Source organism: Tenrec ecaudatus, chromosome 2, assembly GCF_050624435.1.
Source record: "Tenrec ecaudatus isolate mTenEca1 chromosome 2, mTenEca1.hap1, whole genome shotgun sequence".
Taxonomy (NCBI): domain Eukaryota; kingdom Metazoa; phylum Chordata; class Mammalia; order Afrosoricida; family Tenrecidae; genus Tenrec; species Tenrec ecaudatus.
Window position 1 is genome coordinate 104552211 of NC_134531.1, and position 20671 is coordinate 104572881.

At 39.4% G+C, this 20671-nt stretch overlaps 1 pseudogene; it reads right to left on the reverse strand.

Moving 5' to 3' along the window:
• Positions 1-11915: 11915 nt before the first annotated feature.
• On the reverse strand, positions 11916-16477 carry LOC142440057 (large ribosomal subunit protein eL6 pseudogene; annotated as a pseudogene).
• Between the last annotated feature and the right edge of the window lie 4194 nt (positions 16478-20671).

Sequence of the window (20671 nt, forward strand, 5' to 3'; positions counted from 1 at the left end):
TTTGCCTCATGAGACTTTGAGTAGTCTTTGTCCACTTGCAATAGATATCTAAATAGTATGGCTCATATTCCCTATTCCAGTTTATTTGACTACAAGATCGGGCTGGTAGCAGGAAGGTTATGGGAAGAACAATGTCCTGGGCTTATTGCTTCTTTCACTTCAGGCTCCACAGGGAGCATAGAGCTTTGAGCACTCGTTAGACAACATTTTCTCTCAGTGTAAGAGCTAAGTTTTATAGTTATGTCAGCCATTTCAATACACTGAGCTTATGCATCCTTAGCAGAAAGTTATTCTAAGAGGCTACAAGTCAATAGTTATTGTCCCTTATGAGTAGTAGCAAGCATTAATCTGGGAAGAAATTCCCTACCTTCTTACCCAAACAGTTACTTTTATTCATCAATTCTTCTCTCTACAGTGTTTCTTGTCACACTACATGGCTGAACCTCATTCTCTCAGGCTGCATTCCTTTAGGAAACACCTTTTTATCCTCCTAGGATTACTTGGTAAAGTTAGATCTTGAAACACAGCATGGGAGCCTTGTGTTCCTTTCACAGCCCATTAACTAAAGGTGATTTCTAATGTGAGCATTAGTGTATGTTAAATATAGGACTCAACTGTTCCTTTACTCCCCTTTGGAGATAGAATAAAGTTTCTAGAAAAATTAAGTCTGGTATGCAGAATTTGGTGGGTGCCAAGCGCATGGCTCTGAGAATCTTTCAGTGTATGAAGTCAAGACTGCACTCCAGGGGCATTCTGGTATTCTTTATTTATCCCTCTGGATTCATCCTTCTTTACCTTGCTGTGCGTCCTGGAAAGTGACCATTTTGAACTACATAAATCTGGTTTCTGATTTGGCCATAAAGTCACTGGGAGATATTGGATGGCAGAAGGAGAGTGAAGTAGGGACATTTGCTTCTCTAAGCTACCTCCAAACTGCATTTTCTTACAGGGACTTCTCTTTAAGTGCCAAAGCTCAAAAAGTCTCTATGTCCATGTTTTGATATTCTACACAACTTCTTCTTAATTTTTGTTGTTTTTATAGTTAGGTGCCTGTGAGTCAGTTCTGACTCATAGTGATTCTATGAGCCACATAGTTGAGCTCAGTTACAGCCATTGTGCTAATGCTCTTCCTTAAGGTGTTCCTTTATTTCCCCGCTTTCTAGTTAAGCAAGCACGCGATGCTGTTCCAGTAAGCTGCTTTTCCCGAGAGAGGTCTTGTGCAGCAGGTTTCCCCACTGCAAATGTGTCTTGATTTCTTGGCAGCTGCTTCCATGGGCATTTGCGTGTGTCTGGGTAGACCAGAGAAACCAATTCACTGAGACTCATATATGTGCAAGAGGGTACTTCATATCATAGAGTAATTGTATATTAAGAAAACACCTCAGCCCAGTCCAGATCAAGTCCATAAGTCCAATATTAGCTCACATGTTTGATCTAGTCCATAAATTCCCTTTGGGACTCATGCAGCACATGCCATGATGCCAAATGCAGGAAGATCAAACGCCAGTGGGTAGAAAGTCTTGTGGAACCATCAGTGGAAACCTCTCAACTCTGCCCCGGGTTTCCATGTGTCTCCCCCAGCTCTCTGAGTGTCTCAACAGCAGGAAAGAGAAAGCAGAAAGAGTGGATCTGGCCTCTGGTGAGCTATTAGTCTCTTTAGAACCTCCAAATGAGGTCATCAAGCTGCGACTTAATTGAAGACTAATGTCCACCACTTCACTCAAGTTGACAGGAGAATATGTAACTGCCACAGCATTGATTGTGGGTCTATGGAAGCTGAAATCCTTTACAACTTCAATTTTTATTTCATTTAACATGATGTTATCTAATGGTTCAGTTGTAAGGATTTTGGGTTTTTTTTACATTGACATGTAATTCATACTGAAGACTAAGATCCTTGATTTCATCAGCAAGTGTTTCAAGTCCTCCTTGATTTTAGCCAATAATGTTGTGTTAACTGTATTTTGCAGATTGATAGTGAAACTTCTTCCAGCTGGGGGTCTTCATATTGCCTAGCTTTCTACATACTTACACAGCACACAGATTGAAAAAGTATAATGAAGTGATACAACCCTGGTGCATAACTTTCCCGATTTTAAACTATGCAGTGTTCCCTTCTCTGATTCATGGGACTGGTCTTGATGCTTGTGCGGGTTCTACATTCTAGAATCACATTCACTTTCAATGTTATTGATAGTTTGTTAAGATCTGTCCAGTAGAATGCCTTTCAAGTGTCAATAAAAACAAATAAAATATTTCTGATACTCTTTTATTTCACCTAAAACCATCTCACACCCACAGGATTCCCTGGTGTCAGATCCTCTTTTGAATTTATGGAAACTCTCTGTCAATGCACTACTGTAAAGATTGTTGAATGATCTTCAATACAATTTTACTTGTATGTGGTATTAGTAATTTAAATATTCATTTGGGTCATTTTTTTAATGGGCACAAAAATAATTTCTCCCAATCGGTTGGCCAAGTAGATGACTTCCAGATTTCTTGGCATAGATGAGAAAGTGCTTCTAGTCATTACTCAATATATTGAGCTATTTTAATTAATTTTCATCAATTCCTGGAGCCTTGTTTTGGCTAATGCCTTTTTTGCAGTTTGGACTTATTCTTTCAGTTTCATTGGTTCTTGATCACATGGGACCTCTTGAAATAGTTGAACGTCGACCTGTGCCTTTTGGTACAGTGCTTTCCTCCATATATTTCATCCTCTTTTGATGTTTCCCACATCATTCAATATTTTGACCATAGAATTTACCTCTATTGCAACTTGAGGCTTGATTTTTTCTTCTTCAGTTCATTCAACTTGAGATATGTTGAGCTTATTTTTCCCTTTGGTTTTTAAACTCCAGGTTTAGCACATTTTATTATAATGCTTTATTTTATCTTCTCAGGGTGCTGTCTGAAATTTTCTTTTCAGATTTTACTTTGTCATTAGTTTTATTTTCTTTAGCTACTCTAAATTCAAGAATAAGTTTCAGCATTCCTGTGGATATCCACATTGGCTTTCCTTGTCTTTTCCATGACCCTTGCTTTCTTCATATGTGAAGATCTTAAACCAACATCTTGTCCAATCTTCTGTCATTAGTGTTAAATGAGTCAAATCTATCCTAGAGATACTTAAGGTTGCATTTTTGACACCCACAAACTTATTTTAATTTTCTTTAATTGCATCCTAAACTGCTGGATTGACAATTGGTGGTTTATTGCACAGTTGACATTTTTGGCTTGCCAATATGAGTTTTCAATCATCTCTTTCCACAGATACACTCAATTTCTTTCTTTCATATTCAGTCTTTGTGTACAGCCCCCTTTTGTTTTGTTGAATAAAGGAATTCTCAATAAAAAAGCTGGTGATCTTGCAATAGTCTCTCATGGAATCTCCAGCTTTGTGTTGCCCACAAGGCCACGTCATCCAGCTACTGTTGCCTTCTGTTTGTTTCAACATGTAATTTTCAATGCAACAGCAATGAGATCATAGTCTTTAAAAGAAATGAAATGAGGTAAATCTAGACTCTTATATCACGACACAGTAGATTCCCATTCCCCATTTCTAGCCCAGAGATGAGACAAAGCTTCTATCGAGACAGGTACAATTTGTGCGTCTGTTTAATGCCCAAACACTAACAGTCTATAAGGCCACGTATGACCCACGTTTTACCTTCTGATATTTCTTGTTACAAAACTAACATTATACACAATTCTCAAGATAAAACACATGCAAAGTGGCTATATAATGTTAAGCGTTCTCAGTTTAACCTATTTTAAAATTACAGAAAATTTTCTTCTAAAGGATCTTTGTTCATGGAAGTTTCTACTCCATGAATAGAGAAGAGATCTTCTGCATTACCGAGGAGTAATCTGTGTCACAACCAAAGGGTAACTGCTGCCGATTCCTCCACTGCTGAGTGAAACCAACCTAAATGTGTATAAAAGTTCAAGCAACAACAGACAGTGACACAGTGCATTATTAATAATATATATTGTTGCTAGTTGGCATCTAGTCAGTTCTAACCCATAACAACCCCAGACACAACAGAATGGAACACTGCCCTGTCCTGTGCGGTCCTCACAATTGTTCTCGCCCTTGAGCCCGTTGCTGCGGTCACCGTGCCAATCCCCGGGGCCTTCCCCGTTTTCACTGTGCAGCTGCTTTACCAAGCGCGGTATCTTTCTCAAGGGATAGGTCGCTCTTGTCCAAAGTACTTCAGAGGAAGTCCCATGATCCTTGCTTCCAGTGAACATTCTGGCAGTACCTTTTCCCAAGAAAGACATGTTCTTTTGGTAACAACAGTCCTTTCAAGAGTCTTCTTCAGCATCATAATTCCACTTACCTATTATTCTACAGAATCCTTATTCCATGTCCGTCTTTCACATGCACATGATGAAACTTTAAATATGATTCCTGGAGTCAGTTGCACCTTAGTCCTCCAAGTAGCATCCTTGCTTTTCAACACCTATAAAGAGCTCTTTGTGCAGTAGATTTACTCAATTCAATGTGTCCTCTCAACTTTTGACTTCTGCTTTAAGAAGCATTGATTGTGGATCCAAGCAAAGTGAAATCATTGACAACTCCAACCTTTCTCCATTTATCTCTTAGTCCAGTTGTGAGGATTGATCCATGTACAAATTCCTCAGGAGCACAATGAAGTATTCTGGAATTTCCACTCGTCTCAAGTTTGCTTTTCTATCCATCATTTGCTATCATCTACAGAACAGGACATGTTGTCCAAGTCAACAAAACACAATTAAACTTCTTTCTAGTATTCTGTGCTTTGATCCAAGATCCATCTGAAATCAGCAATAATTGCCCTTGTTCCAAGTTTTCTGATAAATCCCGTCTGAACCTCTGGCAGATCCCTGTCCATGTATTGCTGCAACCTTTGTTTGATGATTTTCAGCAAAATTTTACTTTCATTTCCTATCAATTATATTGTTGTATAGTTTGCACATTCTCCTGGCTAACCTTTCCTTAGAATGGACACAAATGTTGATCTCTTCCAGTCACTTAGCAAAGTACCTGTCTTCCAAAATGCCTGACAAGTAAGATAGACAAGTAAGAGCTTTCTGTGCTGTACCAGATGGTTGAAACAGTTCAACTGGTATTCCATCACCTCCTAGAGTCTTATTTTGGTCAATGCTTTCAGCACAGCTTGAAAAGTACCATTGTTTCTTGCTCATATGCTACCTCCTTATATGGTGGAATTTCACCTAGTTCAAAAGTAGAGTGACTGTAGATTTCCATCTTCTTTGGATATTGCCTGTATTGTTCACTATTTTGCTGTAGAATCTTTAAATTTTTCAGCTCAACCTGAATTTTTCCTGAGTTATTTCAGTTTTAGGTATGGTTTTCCAAACTCTAAGCCTTTGCATATTTCATTATAATATTTGGCTGGATCTTCTTGAGCTTCTCCTTGACATTTTCAGTCCATCTTTTTGACTTCATAATTTCTTTCATTTGCCTTAGCTACTGTGTGATGAAGAGCAAATTTCAGAGCCTCTTCCAATAGCCATCTCAATATTTTCCTTCTCCTGTTTTTATGACCTTTTGTTTTCTTCATGAGTAATATTTTTGATGTTCTCCCACAGCTCATCAGTTCTTCTATCATTAATGTTCACTATGTCAAATTTGTTCTTGAGATATTCTCAAAATTCAGGGGAGAACATTCAAGATCACAATTTGGTTCTTGTGGATTTGTTTTGATTTTCTTCAGCTTCAACCTGAACTTATGATGAACACTTGATGGTCTGTTCTAGAGTTAGGCCCCTGACCTGTTTTTAGCTGCTGATATTGAGCTTTTTCATCTTCTCTTCTCACACATGAATGTAGCCCCAAAATAAGGCTCCACTAAGTGATGGAATACTAGTTTAAATGTTACAACAAGCTGGTGAAGCACTTATTCATCTTTGCCAAGAAATTTGGAAAAGAGCCAATAGCCCAAGTGACTTGATGAGATCCATATTTATGTGCATTCCAAGGAAAGGTTACCCAACAGTAGGTGAAAACTATAAAACAATATCATTGACAGGGAATGGAAGTACAATTTTGCTGAAAATCATCCAACAAGGGTTGCAACAGTACATTGATAGGGAGCGGCGAGATGTTCAGGCAGATTCAGAAGAGAACTTGGAACAAGAGACATCATTGCTGATGTCAGATGAATCTTGGATGCAAGCACAGAATACTTAAAATAAGTGTACTTGTGCTTTATTGACTTTGACAATGTATCTTTCTTTGCGGATCATAGCAAACTATGGATAACTTTGAGGAAACATTGCTTCATTGTGCTCCTGAGGAACATGTATGCAGATCAAGAGGAAATTGTGGAAGCAGAACAAGGGAATACTGCATGGTTTAAAATCAGGAAAGGTGTGCATCAGGGTACAGTGACTCTGGATCATATGATGAAGAACGTGGCCTAGGTTTGGAGGAAGACTTTTCAATAACCTTTGATATGCAGATGACACAACTTTGCTTGCAGAAGTTGAAGTGAGCTTGAAGCACTTGCTGATGAAGATCAAGTATTGCAATCTTCAGTATAGACTGAGACTCAATGTAAAGAAGACCACGATCCACCCAACTCGTTCAATAGATAATATCATGATAAACAGAGAAAAGATTGAAGTTGTCAAGAATTTTGTCTTCCTTGGATGCACAATAAATACTCATGGAAACAGCAATCCAGAGATCAAATGATATTAGATATCTCTGCTGCAAAAGACCGCTTTAGAGTATTGAGAAGCAAGGATGTTGCTCTGAGCACTGAGGTGTTCTGACTCAAGCCCTGGTCTTTTGAATTACCTCACATGCATGTGCAAGCTAGACGTTGAATAAGGATGACCTCAAAAGAACCATGCGTTTGCATTGTGGTGCTGGAGAAGAATGTTGAAAGTACTCTGGATGCTAAAACAAACCAATCTGTATCAGAAGAAGTACTTCCAGGGTCCTGCGAGGCTATATGAGTGAGATTTCTGACTTACGTTTTTTGGACATATTTTCTAGAGAGACAAATCCTTGGAGATGGACAAAAAGCTTGGGAAAGTGGAGGAACAGCAAAAAAGATTAAGTTCTGAATGAGCTGGAATGACACAATGACTACAAAAATTGCCTGAGGCTAGAAACAATTGTGAGGATGGCACAGGACTGAACAGTAATTTGTTCTTTTGTGCACTTTGTTGCTATTGGGCACAACTGACTTGGTACGACCTATTAACCACCATAAAAAGTCAATAGTTCAAGTATATTAAGAAGAGCTGTACAATCATCACCACAATCCATTTTAGAACATTTTCTTCTCCTTTGTACTTATGCTCTTAGCTCCTCATTTCCCTCCAACCTCCTCTGCCATACCTCCATCAATCCAGTTACTGTATCTATGTATAGACCAATTTGGATTTCATATACAGGAAAACATAGAAATAACTCCCTACAACAATAACAGAATAAAACAGAAAAAAATATCAATATACAAGAAAGCAAAATATACAGAAAAGTAGAAAAATGCATAATGGGTCAAAACAGAGAACAAATGATAAGGTATTAAATTTTAACCTCACTGAATCTGCAGTAACCCACTTTTCAAAGCACTCTGTACTTTAACTTCAGCTTATGCTTGGGACTTAGAAGGTCATGATTTATGAGTAGTCTAAAGTAATGTAGTGGAAAATTATGGTCAGTGGTGTTATTTTTGCTCCAAAATTTCTCCCCTCCATTCTAACATTTCCTAACTTTAGGCCATTCATTTCTGGAAGTTTTACAAATATCCTTTAAGTAGAATGTATAGTCCTCTAAAATTTAGATTAAGAAAATACGTCACTACATGATTTTCTCAGATGTATGTTTATACCTTTCCCCAGACTCTTAATTAACTGGGTCCAATAAGCAATGCTCCCTATTAGGATTTCTGATATTTGGCTTCTCTTCACCCCTTCTCCTTGGACACAGTTTTTAGACCTTAGATGACCAAATACAAAATTTTAAAATAGGTTATCTTGCTACTGACCCGTAAATGCATTTATTACACACAATACTATTTTAATTTCTTTAATATCTACTCATAGAGTTTCCTATAAAAAGGTCAGCTCTTGATTTATAGATCTGATAAAGAAACTTTTGGTCTGTTTCTTTATAACTGTAAACAGCAGGCACATTCAAGGGCTCTGTTAGAAGAAAGTAATCTTATTTCTCTCCCAGAGAAAATCAGATTAAGAGCCTTTATTTAAAAATGAAGCTTCTGAGTTCTGTTTCTCAGGGTTCCCCCCCTCTTTCTCTGAATTACTGACTTATCTCACGGGATTCTCATTGAAGTTTCGCTCTCTATCACACTGCATTATCAGGCCTTTGGTTTTCCTTCCATTGATTTCCTCTCTGATCTTCTATCTACAGAAGGCATCGGGTCACATTTCCAAGATAGCAAATGGAGTTACATCAGTATTTTCATACAAGATCAAACTCTATAGGAGATAGAAAAGAGTTGTGCTTTGAGTGATGTTTGTGTTTTAAAAACATTTTAAAATGAAACCTTTACTGTGAATTAGACAGGGGTAGGGGTTATATTTTCAGGCCTAATCTCTGCATTCAACAGTTCAAAACATTCATCAATCATCCACCTGCCCTCCTCTATTCTGTAGGATCTCGTCCCCTGACTTCTCTTCTCCTTTTTGTGGACCGGGCATTACCCACGTCAACCTCTGTCAGCCTCTAGCCAGCTGATTTGCCTCCCTTTTCTGGGTGCATGCAAAGTCGGTACCTCTGGTATGCAAGTCTTTTTCTTGGTTTTTAACCTTATAGTAGTGGTCTCATGCAATATTTGTCCTTCTATGATTGACTAACCACTCACTTTAATGTTCTCCATGTCCAAGCACATCATGAAGTGCTTCATTGCATCAATGTTTTTTAGCAATGTATAGGAACCCTGGTGGTGTAGTGGTTATGGGTTAGGCTGAGATCCAAAGTCAGCAATTACAAACCATTAGCTACTCTTTGAGAAAAAGAGGGGGCTTTCTTTTTTCTATTAAGGGTTCCAGTCTCTGAAATTCACAAAAGCCATTCTATTCTGCCCTATATGGTTACTTTGACCAGTAGAGATATTGTTGGATTGGACGGACTTTCCATTCCTAGTTGTTTTTAGAGAATAGCATCATATAATTGCCCACAATAGTCCGTGTTTACAGGCCAACCAACAGTGCATGAGAGCTGCATTTGCATGTATGTTTTTAAAATGGGCTGTCACTCCAGGTTTAAGGTGACATCTCACTGATGATTTCCATCTCCTTATCATTGATGATATATATAGCTCCAGGATATTTACATTTAGGTTTCCAATCCATGCGGAGTATGTTTTTATGCATCAGTTGAGATTTGGGTCCTGTTTCATTCTTTTGCAGATGAAGATGCAATATTAATATCACCATTTGTTGAATAGACTATTTCTTTCCCATTTAATGTTTTGAGGGGTCCTCTTTTAAACATAAGTTTTTCCTGTCTGGATCAATTTATTTATGGATTTTCCATTTAGTTCCATTTTTCTATGTACCTATCATGGAACCAGTATCGGGTGTTTTTGACTATGTGGCTCTGTATTGATTTTGTTCTTCTTCATTTTTAAAAAATCATTTTATTAGGAATGCATACAACTCTTATCACAATCTATACATACATCAATTGTGTAAAGCACATTTGTACATTCATTGCCCTCATCATTCTCAAAATATTTGTTCTCCACTTAAGCCCCTGACATCAGCTCCTCATTTTCCCCTCCCTCTCCGCTCCCCATCCCTCATGAACTCTTGATAATTTATAAATTATTATTTTGTCATATCTTGCCCTGTCCAATGTCTCCCTTCACCCTCTTTTCTGTTTTCTGTCCCCCAGGGAGGAAGTCACATGTGGATCCTTGTAATCGGTTCCCCCTTTCCAACCCACCCTCCCTTCACCCACCCAGTATCACCACTCACACCACTGGTCCTGAAGGGATCATCCATCCTGCATTCCCTGTCTTTCCAGTCCCTATCTGTACCAGTGTGCATCCTCTCGTCTAGCCAGTTTTGTAAGGTAGAATTGGGATCATGATAGTGGGTGGCGAGGAAGCATTTAGGAACTAGAGGAAAGTTATATGTTTCATCATTGCTACACTGCACCCTGACTAGCTTGTCTCTTCCCCTAGACCCTTCTGTGAGGAGATGTCTAATTGCCTACAGATGGGCTTTGGATATCCACCCCACACTCCCCCTCATTCATAATGATATGATTTTTTGTTCTGATGATGCCTGATTCCTGATACCTTCAACACCTCGTGATTGCACAAGCTGGTATGCTTCTTCCATGTGGGCTCTGTTGCTTCTGAGCCAGATGGCCGCTTGTTTACCCTCAAGCCTTTAAGCCCCAGATGCTATATCTTTTGATAGCTGAGCACCATCAGCTTTCTTCACCACATTTGCTTATGCACCCATTTGTCCTCAGCAATCATATCAGGGAGGTGAGCATACAGTGATATGATTTTTTGTTCTTTGATGCCTGATAACTGATCCCTTTGTCACCTTGCAGGCACATGCAGGCTGGTGTGCTTCTTCCATGTGAGCACTGTTGCTTTTGAGCTAAATAGCCACGAATTTACCTTCAAGCCTTTGATACCTGGGTACCATCAGCCCTCTTCACTACATTTGCCCATGCACCCGCTTTGCCTTCAACAATTGTGTCAGAAAGGTGAGCATCATTTAATGCCAGTTTAATAATATCAAGTATTCTTGCACTGAGGGAGTACTTGAGTGCAGGCTCATTGTCCATCTGCTACCTTAATACTAAACCTATGAATATATGCACAAAGATGTATTTCCACATCCTCATATATATTTTTGCATATGTACATGCATGTCTTCAGACCTCTACAAATGTCCTTTACCTCCTAGCTCTTTCTATTTACTTTAACTTTCATCCCGTCCCACCATCATGCTCAGCCTTCATTTGGGTTTCAGTAATTCCTGTTGGTTACATTACCTTTGTTCATGCCTTACTAGGTCTCCTACACCCTCCTCACCACCATTGTTCTTCTTCTTTATAGATTGCTAAAGGATGAACCTTTCTGTCTTGGAAGAAGTACTGCCAGAGTGCTCCTTTGAGGCCAGAATGGTGAGATTTCATACGACATAATTTTGACATGTCAGGAAAGACCGGTCCCTGGAGAAAGGTATCATGCTTGGTAAAGTAGAAGGACTGAAACATAGGAAGTCCCTAAATGAGATGGATTGATACAATGGCTGCATCAATGTGCTTAGGCATAGGGACACTTGGGAGGAGGGTGTAGGAATTGACAGTGCTTTGTACTGTTGTGCATAAGCTCACTATGGGACTGAACTGACTCAATGGCACATAGTAAAAGTCAGTCTCATGGAGCTAGAGAATAATGATTTCCTCAATCCCAATGTGCAATTCAACTCCATCTTTCTCCCATTCCTGCCATGAGTATATTTATTTCACTTTCTTGGATTCTGTGAATATCTGCAATAATCCACAGAAACTCATGGAAGTTTGAGGAAATGTCTCAGGTGGAAGTGGGTGCTGTTCAGTCCAAAAGCTGAAGGTCAGGGAGGGTGAGCCAGATGCAGGGTCCAGAGCCCGATGCCAAAGATGTCAAAAAGTCACCGGAGCTTCTTTCATTTCTACCAAAACTCCATGAGGAAATGGAAGTCTGGTGCTCTAGGTGAGGCAATGGTGTGTGGAACTGGAGGCGGTGGTACCATTTCATACCTAAGGAAAACAAAGACTGAGGCTTGGTTCATGCTCAGTTCTGTGGTGGGATCTCAAAGATGTCATCAAGGAAGCAAAGAGTGTGCCCCGATTCACACACTCTACTAAGTTTAGGTCTCCTCCGCCTCTTCCTCTTCCTCCTCCTCCTTCTTCTTTATCAGTTAATTAGGTTATTTGCAAGACGTCCAGGACACACTTTATGAAAATACATTCCATTCATGAATGCAAAGGAAGCACATAATAGTCTCGCAGCCGGGAAACAGCTTTGATTCTTGCCGACTTTTGCGAGTCCATGGCTGTCTGACCAGCCTTGCGCTGATCTCACCCTCTTGGTGTCGGGAATTACGCCTCTTCTTCTTGAAGTAGGTATTTGTGAGATACCCGGGGAATTTCACACCACTGATAACAATTTTGGTAGAAGTGTCCATGAAATAGTTGTAGTGTGTTCTGCACAGAGGAACTCGATTGAGGGAGAGAAGTCCAGTCACAAGCAGCACGCCGCTGCCCACCTACTGCAGCACAACCATTCTCTTTCCTCCGTGGCGGCCCTCTAGGATGCTCAGAATGGTCCCTGGGGTGCGACAGGTGTGCAGTCTCACGTGCTGACCGAAGGGCTTTTTGCTGTGGCTCCACGGCTTCGGAGACACGTCTTCCATAGGGTAAACTGCATTTTGCGTAGCTTAACCACTCTGCTACAGCCATGCTTGTCACCACCAACTGGCTTTGTGATAGCAACTAGACCTTCTTCTCGACCCTGGAATGGGCTCCTTCTAGAATACATGGCAGAATGGGAATACCGGGCAATTCCTCTGCCTAGAAAGAGCTTCCGGCTGCAGTGGGGCTCCCTCTTCCAGAGCTTTTTGCCCTTGACGTGAGCCTTCTTAACTTGGCCACTGGTGTTCGCTTTCTTGACTTCAGGCTTCTCCGTGGTGTTTGGCTTATTCTTAGTCTTCTCACCCGTGGTCTTGCAAGATAGGGAAGAATTTAAGGTTTTGTCTTATTTTAATCCTATTTCTGCTAACTAGTAGAGAATGTCCAAACATCTGAGACTATCTCCACAAACACATGAAGTCCAGAATTATCATATATCACATAAGGAATTATAGCTAGAAGGGCCATACATTAGTTGGGTTGTCTACAGAAGCACTATCATAGAAAGAGATTTAATGGCTTACACAATTCAAGAAACAAGTCCCGTCTGATTCAAGCCAGCTTCTCCAGACTCAGTGAAGCTGATGGAAGAGAAGCGGGATAATGGAAGGGGCCCTCCTGGTTGATGCAGATCTCTGAGCTCAGCTGAACAAATCCTCCACTGGCAGTAAGCTGATGGCTCCTGGGACCAGCAGCTAGGAAAGAGGAGATCAAGGAACCAGACACAAGATGCAGCTTTAGTAGAAGGCAAATAGCCAAAAAGGATTTGATTTTACTTGGCATCTGTTATACAGAAAGGCTTACAACACCAGGAGTTGTCATCAGGTTTCCAGCCAGTTGATAGATTGTAGTCTGCCCCTATCCTGTCCCACGAGTCGACACAATCCCTTACAATCACAGAGCAGGGCCATCTTTGTCTGATTCCAGTTCACAGGAGAACGCTTTCAGTTTTTCTGTGCTGGATGACATGCTGGCTGTTTGTTGTTCATAAATGGCCTTGATTGTGCCAAGATATTTCCCTTCTATTTATATTTTATTCAGGTTTCTTCTCTGTTTTTTACTAAGGAATGGGTGTTGAAGATAGCCGGATACATTTTCGGCATTCATTGATATGATTATGTGATTTTTATTTTGGGATTATATGGTGGATTATATTGATTGCTTTTCTAATGTTGAACACTGTCTGCAGAGATGGTATAAATCCCACTTTAACAACGTATAATATATTTATAGCCTGGTGCAATATGTATTTTATATATTTTGGGAGTCTATGGGCCTTGATTTTGCTGAGAATTTTATTCTCTATGTTCACAAGGAATATTAGTCTGTAGTTCTCAATCTTTGTGGTGTCTTTGGCAGGTTTTGTTATCAGAGTTACATCTGCTTCATACAATGGGTTTGGGAGTTTGTTGTCCTTTTCTATATTCTGGAATAATCTATCTATAATTGGTCTTAGTACTTGATAGAGTGATACTTGGTAGAGTGATATCAGATTCTGAATACCTCATAGAATGATATCAAATTCTAAACTTTCTGATTTGGAAGGTTTTATTAATGGTGGCAATTATTTCTTCTTTTACTATGGGTCTGTTGTAGTTTCTTATGTTAATCTGTATTAATTTAGGTAGAAGGTGTCTTTCTATAAACTTGGCCATTCTGCCCAGGTTTGGAAGTTTGCTGGAGTACAGTCTTTCATAGTAATGTGTCATTAATCTTTTTATCTCATCTAGTTCTGTTGTGATGTTAACATTTTTCATCTATGACTCAATATTTGCATTTTCTTTATTAAATTTGTAAATTGTTTGCCAATTTTGTTATTTTTTTCAAAGAATCAACTTGTTTTATTGTTGATTTCCCCATTGTTTTCCTATTTTACAATTCTGTTATATTTTACTCTTTATGAATTCTTTTGTCTTGTGGTTGAAAGCTTCCTTTAGTTGCTCTTGTTCTCGTTGTTGAATATTAGAGGTGAGGGTGTTGATTTTGGTTTTCATGTGTGATTTGATTGCTAAAACTTGCTCTCTGATACGGTTTTTGCAATGTCTCAAAGGTTTTAGTATGTTATGTTTTCATTCTCAGTTGCTTCAAGAGCATATTTATTTCATCCTATACTTTTACTATTACCCAGTCTTTAAAGGTAGTGTGTTATTTTCTATGTATTTTTGCCCTTGTTCTTTCTATTATTGATTTCTGGCTTTATAGCATTGTGGTCTGAAAAAAGAGTGTAGAATCTCAATAATTAAAAAAAAACAAACCCAAATGGAAGAAACACACCAGCCTATGTGACCATGAGCTGTTGAAGGGATCAGGTATCAAGCATCAAGGAACATAAAATCTTATTGAAAATGTGGGTGAGTGCACAGTGCAGACTCAAAGCCCAAGGGTAGCCAACTGGACACCCCTTGCTGAGGGCCTGTGGGGAGAAAATGAACCAGGCAGGGTGCAGGGTAGCAACAATGAAACACATAACTTTCCTCTAGTTCTTGAATGCTTCCTCCTCCCCACTATCATGATCCCAATACTACCTTGCAAATCTGGCTAGACCAGAGGATGTACATTGGTACAGAGAGCAACTGGAAACACATGGAATCCAGGACAGATGACTCCTCCAGAACCAGTAATGAGAGTGGCGATGCCTGGAGGGTGGGGAGAATGTGGAGTAGAAAGCAGGAACTGATTACAGGAATCTACATATAGCCTCCTCCCTGGGGGAGGGACAGCAGAGAAGAGGGCAAGGGGAGACATCAGACAGTGTAATATATGGCAAAATAATAATAATATATGAATGATGAAGGGTTCACGGGGAGGGGGAACCGGGGAGGGAGGGGGGAAATGAGCAGCAGATATTAAGGGTTCAAGTAGAAGGCAAATGTTTTGAGACTGATGATGGCAACAGATGTACATATGTTCTTGACACAATGGATGGATGTATGGATTATAATAAGAATTGTATGAGCCCCCAATGAAATAATTAAAGTAATAATAATAATAAAAGAGGAGCTTATACCAAGAGCTCAATAGAAAGTAAACGTCTAGAAAAAAATGAAACTAACACATGTACAAACATGCCTGATTCAATCGGTGTATGAATTGTGATGAAAGTTATACAAGACCCCAATAAAATCATGTAAAAAATAATAATAATAAAAACTTTAAAAAAAAAACAAACCCACTAGAAGCCGTGGTTCAAAATAAAGCTGTTGACCATCTGAAAAAGCAATTTATTAAGACTTGCTTTGTTACCTAACATGATATATTCTAGAACATGTTCCATGGCAACTTGAGAAGTATGTGTATTGTGCTGCTGTTGTGTGGAGTGCTCTATAAATATCTAGGAGGTTGAGTCAGGTAATTGTGTTGTGTAGTACTTCTGTAGGTTCACTGAATTTTTTCTGATCATCTGTCTTTCCTCAGGAGTATTTTATTGAAATCTCCTAAATTATTGCTGTATTTTGCATTTCTCTCATGAAATCTGTAACAGTTTGATTCATATGTCTCTGGGGTCTTTTAGTGGGTGCCCATATGTTCATTGTGGTTACATCTTTTTGTTGTAATATTACTTTAATCATTATAGAGTTTCCCTTTTTGTCTTTCATGACTTTTACCCCTTTGAAGTCTGTTCATCAGAGATTATTATTGCACATCTGCTCCTCTTAGGTTACCTTTAACTAGGTAAAAATGTATTAATTCTTTGATAGTCTATTTTTCCCTTTGTGTCTAAGGTGTGTTTCTTGTAGGCAAAATATTGATGAATCTTCTTGTTGATGTTTTTTTAAATCCAGTATGCTACTCTGTATTTTTACTGGTGCATTTAATTTATTAAAATTCAATAAGCTTTTGAAGAGTGTGCATTTGTTGATGTTATTCTGCTTCCCTGACCACCTCATGTGTGTAGCTTTACTTTATTTTGCTGCTGTTATTTCTATAGTTCTGTGATACCTCAGGTGCAGTTACAGTGATTTCTGCACGGTATTTTACATGTATTTTCTGTAGATGATCCAGCAACAGTTGCTTCAGTACATTGCCAGAGAGCTGCCAGACGTTTAGTCCAGATTCAGAAGAGGACATGGAACCAGGCCTATCATTTCTAACACCAAATGGATTTTTGCTAAAAGCAGATAATATAAAACAGATGTTTCTTTGAGTTTTATTGATTATGAGAAGGCATAACCCTGAGTGGAGCATAGCAAATTATAGATAACCTTGTGAAGAATGGGAATTCAAGAACACTTCATTGTGCTCATAGGGGCCTATACAAGAGGCAGTTGTGGAAAAGGAAAAAGTGAATACGACATGGTTTGAAATCAGGTTTAAAATCGTATGTGCATCAGAAATGCTGCTCGTCTGCGGGCACCTGCAGCCTCTGTGGATCGTCCGATGATTGCTGATCTCACTGCTCTTCCTTTCTCCTGCACACCGGCAGCCTCTGGTGTGCTGTACGGGGCAAGAACCTGCCTGCTTCTGTGTGCTGATACCTGGGGCGCATCACATCCTTTTCAGATGAATGTCAGATGTGGCTGCTCTTTTTCTCCGGCTCTTCTCCAGGGATGTGACCACTGACGTAGCCTTTGCAGTCTTTCCCATGTTTAGTAGCAGCCCCTTGTTCCACCCAATTATTGCTGAATACATATACCAGTATATCTCTGGTCTTGGATATACAGTATGTTTATTCATAGTACTTAGTCTGCCATATTTTATTTTTTAATTTTTGTATTAACCCTATCTGGACCCAGTGTTGACTCTGCTTGCATAAAGCAGCCTGTGTTAGGGCTCATAATATACACTCTGCCTTATTGTACACACTGTGCTACTGCATGTCTTGTGTTAGCACTTCCCATACATATGTAGCAACGCAGCATATGCGGTAACGCAGCGCAAGCAGTAACAGTGCATACACAATGTAGCATGTATATCATGAGCCCTAACACAGGCTCCTCTATGCAAACAGTAATGTCACCACATTCTGGAATATCATCAGCCTGCATTATGCTTCAAACTATACAAGTTGTAGTGTGTACATGAGGTAAGGCAGTACATGTAGTAATGAGCTCATGCAGTAACACAGCAAGCATAGCATGAGCCCTAACACAGACTGTGCTAACAAACATGTCATGTCCTCACATTCTGGAATATTATTATACCAAACTCTCCAAACCCTGAGTTTCTGTCAGCTCCCTTGGTGATCCAGCATGTTTTGGGTCTCGTGGTATTTTTTGAGTGTGATTCCTTTGAGGGGATATCTGCTTTCTGTGGTGAAGTCACTGTCTTGCTGCATTCTATTAACAAATGATTTAAGTTGTTTACACGTATAGTTGCCTGAACACCACTATTTTTACTGTCAATTGACCTCTTTTAAGAGCTATAACTAGGGCTTATTTTTGGAGTAGGGCTTATTGTATAATTTGAAAATTCAATCACTAAGGTACAGCATTCTTTTTCAAAGTCTTTTTTTTTAACCTGTTAAAAATATTTCCCAACAATTCTAATCCTGGACCAAAACAGGTCATATGAAGCAGGTTTCAAACGTAAGGTTGTGTCAAGAGCAGTATTTCAAGTAGGGTATTTTGTGTTGACGAAAAACAAGTGAGGGAGTTGCAGAAAATGAAAGCTGACTTGGAAAAGACTCTAAAGGCATGACTTCATATGGGGCTCTAGATACTGAATTGCATGAATGGTTTTGGGAGTGTCGTCAAAATGGTTACCGAGTAACACGCATGGGCATTCGCTTACGTGCCCTTCATATGGCTAAAGACGACAAATTAAAAGCACCAAGCACTGAAAGTTTTGTTTCATCAGCAAGATGGTGTACCCGCTTCATGAATAGGTTTTCCCTATGTTTTAGGCAAGAACAAAGATTTTACAGAAGTTGCCAAGAGACCATGATGAAAAAGTGGTGTCATTCCTCTCATTCATCATAAAACAAAGATGGATCAATAACTATGACCTAGGAAATATTAGGAATATGGATGAAACACCTATGATCTTTGATTTTCCAAGCAAGAGAACTGTGGCAAGTTTGGGAGACAAAACTACTACTTTACTCAGAACCACCGGAAATGAAAAAAACAAAAAACAAAAACATTTCACAGTCATTCTTTCATTCTTGGCTAATGGAACTTAGCTGTGGCCTGTCATTATTTTTAAAAGAAAGGCCTTGCCTTAAAAGGTCAAATTCCCACCATGAATTACAGTGCATGCACATATTAAAGGCTGAATGGATGAAAACGGGACAAAAAAATTGCTGGAAGAAATTTGGAAGGGACGACCAGGAGCAGCCTTGAAGAAAAAAAACATCATTGCTTGTTTGGGGTGTGTTCATAGACCACACATCTGATGACATAAAAAACCTGGCAAAGTTTTCTCAAGTTATGTACTTTGGCCGTTACGCCAGGTGGGCTTACATCTGTATTGCAGTCCCTAGATGTGTGCTTAAATAAACCTTTCAAAGACTGCATAAAAGATGTGGCATGAATGGATGTCATCTGGTCAAGCCCGACTGATGAAAGTTGGAAATCTGATGAAGTCCAACATAGAACTGATAGCAAAGTGGGTTCGTGATGCATGCAAAGAGATTCCAGAGCACATGGTGTACTGCACCTTCAAGAAATGTGGCCTTAGTAATGCTGTGGGTGGCAGTGAAGACGGCACTTTGTATGAGAACGACAGCAGTGATGGGATGACTGTGAACTCAGTGAGGATGACAGTGTCCATGCTGATAACCGCACACCAGCTAAAGCTGAAGCTGTGTTTGGACATAACAGATGATAAGGAGGAATTCAGTTTTGAAGGATTTTAACTTTTGTTTTTTAGCTTGGTTGCTGATTGAGCTAAGGTTTTTGTACTTTTAATGTTATTGCTGATACCATATTGTTTTTGTTGACCCTCTTTTCCAGTTGTAAAGCTAGTTTACTGTTTTTCTTTGAAATAAGTATTCAAAAACATTTAACCTACTGATGCCTCAATTAATGTAATTTTATTGGTATCTAATTTTATTTTGATATTTACCAGTACATGCTGCATTTCCCACCCTAGGTTTATACTCGAGTCAGTGAGTTTTCCCAGTTTTGTGGTAAAATTAAGTGTGTCAGCTTATATTCAGTTCAGCTTATACTCGAGTATATAGGTACTCAAAACTATAACAATAGGTAATCGTGCTAAATGAAAAAAAGGTTGACATTGTCAAGGACTTTTTTCTTGCTTGGATCCACAATCAATGTCATAAAGAAAAAACAGTCAAGTAATCAAACAAAACATTGCATTGGGTAAACCTGCTACACAAGATCTCTTCAAAGTGTTGACAATAAAGGATGTTACTTTGAGGACTAACATGCACTTGACCCAAGTCATGTTATTTTCAGTTGCCTCATATGCGTGTCAATGTTGGACATAGACTTAGGAAAATTGAAGAATAAGCAATGCTTTTGAATTATGCTGCTGTTGGAGAATATTGAAAATAACAAATTTGCATCCATTGAGTCAATTCAGAATGAGAGTGACCATATAGGACAGGTGAGATCCTATAGGACAGGGTGGAACTACCACTGAGGGTTTCTGAGACTATAACTATTTTTTAATCATTTTATTGGGGGCTGGTACAACTCATCACAATCCATACATACATCCGTTGTGTCAAGCATATTTGTACATTTGTTGCCATTATCATTCTCAAAACATTTGCTTTCTCCTTGAGCCCTTGGTATCAGCTCATTTTCTGCTCCTCCTCGTTCCCCACTCCCTCATGAACCCTTGATAATTTAGAAATTATTATTATTTTGTCATCTTATACTGTCGGACGTCTCCCTTTTCTGTTGCCTGTCCCCCAGGGAGGAGGTTATATCTAGATCCTAGTAATTGGTTCCCCCTTTCTACCCTACCTTCCCTCCATCCTCCCAGTATTGCCACTCTCACCACTGGTCCTGAAGGGATCATCTGTCCTGGATTCCCTGTGTTTCCAGATCCTGTCTGTACCAGTGTACATCCTCTGGTCTAGCCAGATTTGTAAGGTAGATTGGGATCATGATAGTGGGGGGAGGAGAAAGCATTTAGGAACTAGAAAAAAGTTGTATGTTTCATCATTGCTACACTGCACCCTGACTGGCTTGTCTCCTCCTCGCGACCCTTCTGTAAGGGGATGCCCAGTTACCTACAAATGGGCTTTGGGTCCCCAATCTGCAATCGCCCTCATTCACGATGATAGGATATTTTTGTTCTTTGATGCCTGATAACTGATCCCTTCAGCACCTCGTGATCACACAGCTGGTG